Source organism: Schistocerca serialis, unplaced genomic scaffold (genome assembly GCF_023864345.2).
Source record: "Schistocerca serialis cubense isolate TAMUIC-IGC-003099 unplaced genomic scaffold, iqSchSeri2.2 HiC_scaffold_1179, whole genome shotgun sequence".
Lineage (NCBI taxonomy): Eukaryota > Metazoa > Arthropoda > Insecta > Orthoptera > Acrididae > Schistocerca > Schistocerca serialis.
Genome location: NW_026047380.1, coordinates 65,001 through 75,000, shown reverse-complemented (window position 1 = coordinate 75,000; position 10,000 = coordinate 65,001). Strand labels below are relative to the sequence as shown.

The following is a 10,000-nucleotide window of genomic DNA, read 5'->3' as shown; positions in this document are numbered from 1 at the left end:
CCTGCCGCCCCCTCCCCCCCCAAAATACACCTTTCCCTACAACGTGTACCTTAACCTAAGCTATATTGTACCTTAACCTAAGCGATATTGTACCTTAACCTAAGGTATATCGTACCTTAACCTAACCTACATTGCGCCTTCACCTAACCTACGTTGTACCTTAACCTAACCTACGTTGTACCTTAACCTAACCTACGTTGTACCTTAACCTAACCTACGTTGTACCTTAACCTAACCTACGTTGTACCTTAACCTAACCTACGTTGTACCTTAACCTAACCTACGTTGTACCTTAACCTAACCTACGTTGTACCTTAACCTAACCTACGTTGTACCTTAACCTAACCTACGTTGTGCCTTAACCTAACCTACGTTGTGCCTTAACCTAACCTACGTTGTGCCTTAACCTAACCTACGTTGTGCCTTAACCTAACCTACGTTGTGCCTTAACCTAACCTACGTTGTGCCTTAACCTAACCTATGTTGTGCCTTAACCTAACCTATGTTGTGCCTTAACCTAACCTATGTTGTGCCTTAACCTAACCTATGTTGTGCCTTAACCTAACCTATGTTGTGCCTTAACCTAACCTATGTTGTGCCTTAACCTAACCTATGTTGTGCCTTAACCTAACCTATGTTGTGCCTTAACCTAACCTATGTTGTGCCTTAACCTAACCTATGTTGTGCCTTAACCTAACCTATGTTGTGCCTTAACCTAACCTATGTTGTGCCTTAACCTAACCTATGTTGTGCCTTAACCTAACCTACGTTGTGCCTTAACCTAACCTACGTTGTGCCTTAACCTAACCTACGTTGTGCCTTAACCTAACCTACGTTGTGCCTTAACCTAACCTACGTTGTGCCTTAACCTAACCTACGTTGTGCCTTAACCTAACCTACGTTGTGCCTTAACCTAACCTACGTTGTGCCTTAACCTAACCTACGTTGTGCCTTAACCTAACCTACGTTGTGCCTTAACCTAACCTACGTTGTGCCTTAACCTAACCTACGTTGTGCCTTAACCTAACCTACGTTGTGCCTTAACCTAACCTACGTTGTGCCTTAACCTAACCTACGTTGTGCCTTAACCTAACCTACGTTGTGCCTTAACCTAACCTACGTTGTGCCTTAACCTAACCTACGTTGTGCCTTAACCTAACCTACGTTGTGCCTTAACCTAACCTACGTTGTGCCTTAACCTAACCTACGTTGTGCCTTAACCTAACCTATGTTGTGCCTTAACCTAACCTATGTTGTGCCTTAACCTAACCTATGTTGTGCCTTAACCTAACCTATGTTGTGCCTTAACCTAACCTATGTTGTGCCTTAACCTAACCTATGTTGTGCCTTAACCTAACCTATGTTGTGCCTTAACCTAACCTATGTTGTGCCTTAACCTAACCTATGTTGTGCCTTAACCTAACCTATGTTGTGCCTTAACCTAACCTATGTTGTGCCTTAACCTAACCTACGTTGTGCCTTAACCTAACCTACGTTGTGCCTTAACCTAACCCATATTGTACCTTAACCTAACCCATATTGTACCTTAACCTAACCCATATTGTACCTTAACCTAACCCATATTGTACCTTAACCTAACCCATATTGTACCTTAACGTAACCTAATTTGTGCCTTAACGTAACCTAATTTGTGCCTTAACGTAACCTAATTTGTGCCTTAACGTAACCTAATTTGTGCCTTAACGTAACCTAATTTGTGCCTTAACGTAACCTAATTTGTGCCTTAACGTAACCTAATTTGTGCCTTAACGTAACCTAATTTGTGCCTTAACGTAACCTAATTTGTGCCTTAACGTAACCTAATTTGTGCCTTAACGTAACCTAATTTGTGCCTTAACGTAACCTAATTTGTGCCTTAACGTAACCTAATTTGTGCCTTAACGTAACCTAATTTGTGCCTTAACGTAACCTAATTTGTGCCTTAACGTAACCTAATTTGTGCCTTAACGTAACCTAATTTGTGCCTTAACGTAACCTAATTTGTGCCTTAACGTAACCTAATTTGTGCCTTAACGTAACCCATGTTGTGCCTTAACGTAACCCATGTTGTGCCTTAACGTAACCCAATTTGTGCCTTAACGTAACCCATGTTGTGCCTTAACCTAACCTATATTGTGCCTCAACCTAACCTATATTGCGCCTTAACCTGACGCACGTTGTCGCTGAACCTGCTCTGTAATTGTTATGCAACTCGTTAAATTAGTGTAGTGTTGCCTAACCGCAACCCTCGCAATATAGTTCGCTATTCGCACTGCCCGGTCCCCTGTGTATCGCGTCATGTTAAACACCTTGCAGGTGTTGCTGACTTTCCACATGCTCCTGCTATACACTGTAATGTGGATAGCAGCAGGACGTACATGCCCCCCCCCCTTCCCCCCTGCCTTCGCAAGCTGGTCGTTGAGAAGTTTGCATGTTCAATGCCCTTCGCATGCCGACGTACTCAGCCTACGTTGTGGTACGGCCTGTCACCTGTCCGCCGATGTACGCAAAACCCACAAACTGTACTGCACATTGGTCCGTATGTACTGAATGATACATCGTGGCACATGTGTGACCGTACGACGACTGCGCCTAGCAACGGCAGACCATACAGTCCAAATATTGTGCACGCAGCTACGTGTCGTCTCCCTATAAGAGCTGGATTGCAGTGTGGTACGCCATTCAGACGTGTGGGAGGAACGGACGCCCTGGATGGCGATCAGCATGAGCAGTCTGTTGATGTAGTGGAGCGTGTATTCGGACGTAGTCGTCTCTTCTCACACACCGTGATAGCATGTTGCACCGCGTTCCACATCTGCGACATCCTGCAGAGGCCGGCTGACAGTCGTTCGCGCAATGGACACCGCATACGTACGGGGGCTACCTTCCACGTGTTCTCGAGGCGTGCACATGTTGTTGCGTCTATGTGGGCAGACGTAGTGTGTTGTGACACCTGACACAGGCATGCAATACTCGTTGCAAATGGCGATGGACGTCTACGTTTGCTGGTGACGTTACGCAAATGAACAACAGGTAACCCGTTGTGGTGCGGTTGTTCTCGCTAGAGGTGAATCAGTGTTGGCGACGATCGGTCGAGCTATTAACCGGTTGTTTCAGGGATACCCACCATGCCCACGAACGTGAAAGGGGACCCACCATGCCCACGAACGCGAAAGGGGATCTGGGTGTGAGGCGATACGCGGCGGTGGCTGGGTGGGACCGTCCCCGGCCGGTGAGGGGGGGCCGCCCGGCGTGCTGGCAGCGCGGTGCGTGGGCGCACGCGCTACAGCCGGCTGGTGGGGGCGGCCAGTGGCAGGCGCGCCGGCCGACGGACGCGGCAGGCGGCGCAGCTGCGCGCCGGCGCCCCCTGCTCGCGGCGCCTTGCGGCCAAAGTAGGTCCTCGCGGGCCCGGTGCGAAGCGCGGTGGCCATCTGCAGTGTGCTGGTCCGATTGAGGACTGTGTGCGCTGAGGATGCGCCGCCGCCCGGCGCTCGGCGCCGCGATCCGACGGAACTACGCCAACCATGCTGGCAAAACAGTATCGCCATCTATGCGAATCTGACAACACTAGGTCCGCCATGTCGAGCGCACCACAAAACATACCGCCATCTGTAGGTCTCCCTCAGCATGAGCTCCTGCAACGACGATACCGCCATCTATGGGACGCCAAGCCGACTAAGACATCGATGGGCCCACAGTGCCCATCTTTCGACGCCACCCACAAAGCATGCAGCCTGTGTCGACCACAGCACCCAAACGCCAGTGCCTCTGCCGCACGAAGTCGTGGACCGGCAATCACACCACCCGCACCCGCTCGTGCCCCACCCCAACCGCCAAACTCGCAACGCCAGCGGATGAACGGCGGAAGTTTCCCGCAGTCGTAATGTGCAATCCACACCTATAACTTGCGTTTCATGAAGAGTTATGTCCAATATGCGACATTCCCGCTGTCCCTATACATGAGCTGCGAGCTGTACCACGTACAAGCTACAGACGCGATCGCATTGCTCACTGTACGGATTCCCATGCCGAGCGATCAGCTAGGAAGCGCCCCATCCACGTCGGTACCCTTGGGCGTTGCACTCGCAGTCGCAAAAAACGTTGGGCAAATATATTTCTCCGATGCTGAGCGATCAGCTAGGAAGCGCCCCATCCATGTCGGTACTCGTACGCGTCGCACTCGCAGTCGCAAAAAACGCTGGGCAAATATATTTCTCGGAAGAGTAATGACAGTCCGAGCCTCCTGCGTGGGAAGAGTCTTTCTAGGCCCTGACCCACGGGAAGCGTGTAGCTTCCCCCATCCCGGACATTTCACGTCGTCACACTACCGGTATTGACTAATAGACTGATTGCTGATAATCATTAGCCACACACTGGGGGAAACGGCCGACAGGGGCGGCAACATAGTGGAGCCGCAGTGTCACTAATGTACAGAGATAGAACAGTTTCGACTGGAACCAGAGTAACCGTATACACGGCACTGATTAGTAATAGATGCAGAGCCATCAGAATACAGATAATATATACAACCGTCCCTATACATGCTGAAAGACTCTGCACACAATGAGAACCACACGTCAGCCAGACACTATCACACACTACTCTCTGCCTCTAACAGGCACACACACAATATCTAACCACCAGCATGGAAGAACATCCGGTGCATCCTCTCCGCCACATTACACAATCCACACTATCATAACCAGACCGGGAGGTCCACCCAGAAAACAGAATATCCCACCCTTCCGACATCCGCCATTGCTCAGCTAAGCCACGAACACCCACACATGTCCTACACAGGGGTGCACCCAACATCACAATACTGCCTCCTGTCACAGTACACAAACAATGGCAGGAATGAAAGACACAGATCTGCCACAACCTTGGAATCGGAGCGCCGCCTGTCATGAGCCACAAGTGCATCCTGACGTGACAAATCGGATGATCCCGCAGGCATGCACTTACGATAATCACTATCAACGAACCTGCCGCCCCCTCCCCCCCCAAAATACACCTTTCCCTACAACGTGTACCTTAACCTAAGCTATATTGTACCTTAACCTAAGCGATATTGTACCTTAACCTAAGGTATATCGTACCTTAACCTAACCTACATTGCGCCTTCACCTAACCTACGTTGTACCTTAACCTAACCTACGTTGTACCTTAACCTAACCTACGTTGTACCTTAACCTAACCTACGTTGTACCTTAACCTAACCTACGTTGTACCTTAACCTAACCTACGTTGTACCTTAACCTAACCTACGTTGTACCTTAACCTAACCTACGTTGTACCTTAACCTAACCTACGTTGTACCTTAACCTAACCTACGTTGTGCCTTAACCTAACCTACGTTGTGCCTTAACCTAACCTACGTTGTGCCTTAACCTAACCTACGTTGTGCCTTAACCTAACCTACGTTGTGCCTTAACCTAACCTACGTTGTGCCTTAACCTAACCTATGTTGTGCCTTAACCTAACCTATGTTGTGCCTTAACCTAACCTATGTTGTGCCTTAACCTAACCTATGTTGTGCCTTAACCTAACCTATGTTGTGCCTTAACCTAACCTATGTTGTGCCTTAACCTAACCTATGTTGTGCCTTAACCTAACCTATGTTGTGCCTTAACCTAACCTATGTTGTGCCTTAACCTAACCTATGTTGTGCCTTAACCTAACCTATGTTGTGCCTTAACCTAACCTATGTTGTGCCTTAACCTAACCTACGTTGTGCCTTAACCTAACCTACGTTGTGCCTTAACCTAACCTACGTTGTGCCTTAACCTAACCTACGTTGTGCCTTAACCTAACCTACGTTGTGCCTTAACCTAACCTACGTTGTGCCTTAACCTAACCTACGTTGTGCCTTAACCTAACCTACGTTGTGCCTTAACCTAACCTACGTTGTGCCTTAACCTAACCTACGTTGTGCCTTAACCTAACCTACGTTGTGCCTTAACCTAACCTACGTTGTGCCTTAACCTAACCTACGTTGTGCCTTAACCTAACCTACGTTGTGCCTTAACCTAACCTACGTTGTGCCTTAACCTAACCTACGTTGTGCCTTAACCTAACCTATGTTGTGCCTTAACCTAACCTATGTTGTGCCTTAACCTAACCTATGTTGTGCCTTAACCTAACCTATGTTGTGCCTTAACCTAACCTATGTTGTGCCTTAACCTAACCTATGTTGTGCCTTAACCTAACCTATGTTGTGCCTTAACCTAACCTATGTTGTGCCTTAACCTAACCTACGTTGTGCCTTAACCTAACCTACGTTGTGCCTTAACCTAACCCATATTGTACCTTAACCTAACCCATATTGTACCTTAACCTAACCCATATTGTACCTTAACCTAACCCATATTGTACCTTAACCTAACCCATATTGTACCTTAACGTAACCTAATTTGTGCCTTAACGTAACCTAATTTGTGCCTTAACGTAACCTAATTTGTGCCTTAACGTAACCTAATTTGTGCCTTAACGTAACCTAATTTGTGCCTTAACGTAACCTAATTTGTGCCTTAACGTAACCTAATTTGTGCCTTAACGTAACCTAATTTGTGCCTTAACGTAACCTAATTTGTGCCTTAACGTAACCTAATTTGTGCCTTAACGTAACCTAATTTGTGCCTTAACGTAACCTAATTTGTGCCTTAACGTAACCTAATTTGTGCCTTAACGTAACCTAATTTGTGCCTTAACGTAACCTAATTTGTGCCTTAACGTAACCTAATTTGTGCCTTAACGTAACCTAATTTGTGCCTTAACGTAACCTAATTTGTGCCTTAACGTAACCTAATTTGTGCCTTAACGTAACCCATGTTGTGCCTTAACGTAACCCATGTTGTGCCTTAACGTAACCCAATTTGTGCCTTAACGTAACCCATGTTGTGCCTTAACCTAACCTATATTGTGCCTCAACCTAACCTATATTGCGCCTTAACCTGACGCACGTTGTCGCTGAACCTGCTCTGTAATTGTTATGCAACTCGTTAAATTAGTGTAGTGTTGCCTAACCGCAACCCTCGCAATATAGTTCGCTATTCGCACTGCCCGGTCCCCTGTGTATCGCGTCATGTTAAACACCTTGCAGGTGTTGCTGACTTTCCACATGCTCCTGCTATACACTGTAATGTGGATAGCAGCAGGACGTACATGCCCCCCCCCCTTCCCCCCTGCCTTCGCAAGCTGGTCGTTGAGAAGTTTGCATGTTCAATGCCCTTCGCATGCCGACGTACTCAGCCTACGTTGTGGTACGGCCTGTCACCTGTCCGCCGATGTACGCAAAACCCACAAACTGTACTGCACATTGGTCCGTATGTACTGAATGATACATCGTGGCACATGTGTGACCGTACGACGACTGCGCCTAGCAACGGCAGACCATACAGTCCAAATATTGTGCACGCAGCTACGTGTCGTCTCCCTATAAGAGCTGGATTGCAGTGTGGTACGCCATTCAGACGTGTGGGAGGAACGGACGCCCTGGATGGCGATCAGCATGAGCAGTCTGTTGATGTAGTGGAGCGTGTATTCGGACGTAGTCGTCTCTTCTCACACACCGTGATAGCATGTTGCACCGCGTTCCACATCTGCGACATCCTGCAGAGGCCGGCTGACAGTCGTTCGCGCAATGGACACCGCATACGTACGGGGGCTACCTTCCACGTGTTCTCGAGGCGTGCACATGTTGTTGCGTCTATGTGGGCAGACGTAGTGTGTTGTGACACCTGACACAGGCATGCAATACTCGTTGCAAATGGCGATGGACGTCTACGTTTGCTGGTGACGTTACGCAAATGAACAACAGGTAACCCGTTGTGGTGCGGTTGTTCTCGCTAGAGGTGAATCAGTGTTGGCGACGATCGGTCGAGCTATTAACCGGTTGTTTCAGGGATACCCACCATGCCCACGAACGTGAAAGGGGACCCACCATGCCCACGAACGCGAAAGGGGATCTGGGTGTGAGGCGATACGCGGCGGTGGCTGGGTGGGACCGTCCCCGGCCGGTGAGGGGGGGCCGCCCGGCGTGCTGGCAGCGCGGTGCGTGGGCGCACGCGCTACAGCCGGCTGGTGGGGGCGGCCAGTGGCAGGCGCGCCGGCCGACGGACGCGGCAGGCGGCGCAGCTGCGCGCCGGCGCCCCCTGCTCGCGGCGCCTTGCGGCCAAAGTAGGTCCTCGCGGGCCCGGTGCGAAGCGCGGTGGCCATCTGCAGTGTGCTGGTCCGATTGAGGACTGTGTGCGCTGAGGATGCGCCGCCGCCCGGCGCTCGGCGCCGCGACGCCGTCTGCTGCTCGGTCGCCCCAGCGGTTCTCGCAGGTGGTTTGTATCGCAGCTGTGCGGACGTGTTGGCGCGTGCGCTGTGCTGGGAGAGTTCGCTTCGGCACCCAAGTGGGGCTTTTGTCCTTCTGTGGCGCTGGCGTTGGAGCTGCCGGTCACCGTAGGTGGCGCGTGTTGTCTCCCGCCGGCAATGCCACGACAGCACGCTCCCGGGCCTCTGTCGGCAGCGGCAAGCTCAGTTGGGAGCACGGGTGGTCGCACCTAAAGCGTCTACTCGCCTAACTCCGGGCGATTGCGCCTCTCTCGAACCCGACCAAGTACTTAGGACGGCGCTGCGCGCCGCCGGGACCTGAGAGGGTTTCGAGGTGTGTTGTGCAGGGGAGCTCAGCCTCCTCCTGTTTGCAGAATAATTGAGCGGACGCTTGCGTGTTCGCGCGGGCCCCCGGGACACACTCCCGGGCGGCCGGCTGCTCAGCTCTAGTTGACGCAGCTCCCTGGTTGATCCTGCCAGTAGTCATATGCTTGTCTCAAAGATTAAGCCATGCATGTCTCAGTACAAGCCGCATTAAGGTGAAACCGCGAATGGCTCATTAAATCAGTTATGGTTCCTTAGATCGTACCCACGTTACTTGGATAACTGTGGTAATTCTAGAGCTAATACATGCAAACAGAGTCCCGACCAGAGATGGAAGGGACGCTTTTATTAGATCAAAACCAATCGGTCGGCTCGTCCGGTCCGTTTGCCTTGGTGACTCTGAATAACTTTGGGCTGATCGCACGGTCCTCGTACCGGCGACGCATCTTTCAAATGTCTGCCTTATCAACTGTCGATGGTAGGTTCTGCGCCTACCATGGTTGTAACGGGTAACGGGGAATCAGGGTTCGATTCCGGAGAGGGAGCCTGAGAAACGGCTACCACATCCAAGGAAGGCAGCAGGCGCGCAAATTACCCACTCCCGGCACGGGGAGGTAGTGACGAAAAATAACGATACGGGACTCATCCGAGGCCCCGTAATCGGAATGAGTACACTTTAAATCCTTTAACGAGTATCTATTGGAGGGCAAGTCTGGTGCCAGCAGCCGCGGTAATTCCAGCTCCAATAGCGTATATTAAAGTTGTTGCGGTTAAAAAGCTCGTAGTTGGATTTGTGTCCCACGCTGTTGGTTCACCGCCCGTCGGTGTTTAACTGGCATGTATCGTGGGACGTCCTGCCGGTGGGGCGAGCCGAAGGCGTGCGACCGCCTCGTGCGTGCTCGTGCGTCCCGAGGCGGACCCCGTTGAAATCCTACCAGGGTGCTCTTTATTGAGTGTCTCGGTGGGCCGGCACGTTTACTTTGAACAAATTAGAGTGCTTAAAGCAGGCAAGCCCGCCTGAATACTGTGTGCATGGAATAATGGAATAGGACCTCGGTTCTATTTTGTTGGTTTTCGGAACCCGAGGTAATGATTAATAGGGACAGGCGGGGGCATTCGTATTGCGACGTTAGAGGTGAAATTCTTGGATCGTCGCAAGACGAACAGAAGCGAAAGCATTTGCCAAGTATGTTTTCATTAATCAAGAACGAAAGTTAGAGGTTCGAAGGCGATCAGATACCGCCCTAGTTCTAACCATAAACGATGCCAGCCAGCGATCCGCCGCAGTTCCTCCGATGACTCGGCGGGCAGCCTCCGGGAAACCAAAGCTTTTGGGTTCCGGGGGAAGTATGGTTGC

The 10,000-nt window shown here is 50.5% G+C and overlaps 1 non-coding gene across 1 annotated transcript in view; it reads left to right on the top strand.

Moving 5' to 3' along the window:
* The first annotated feature begins 8,779 nt into the window (after positions 1-8,779).
* Positions 8,780-10,000, top strand: part of LOC126434009 (small subunit ribosomal RNA) — a 1,909-nt gene continuing 688 nt past the window's right edge. Inside the window, exon 1 of the ribosomal RNA XR_007578910.1 lies at positions 8,780-10,000. This exon is cut by the window's right edge and continues 688 nt beyond it. This is a non-coding gene — a ribosomal RNA (small subunit ribosomal RNA).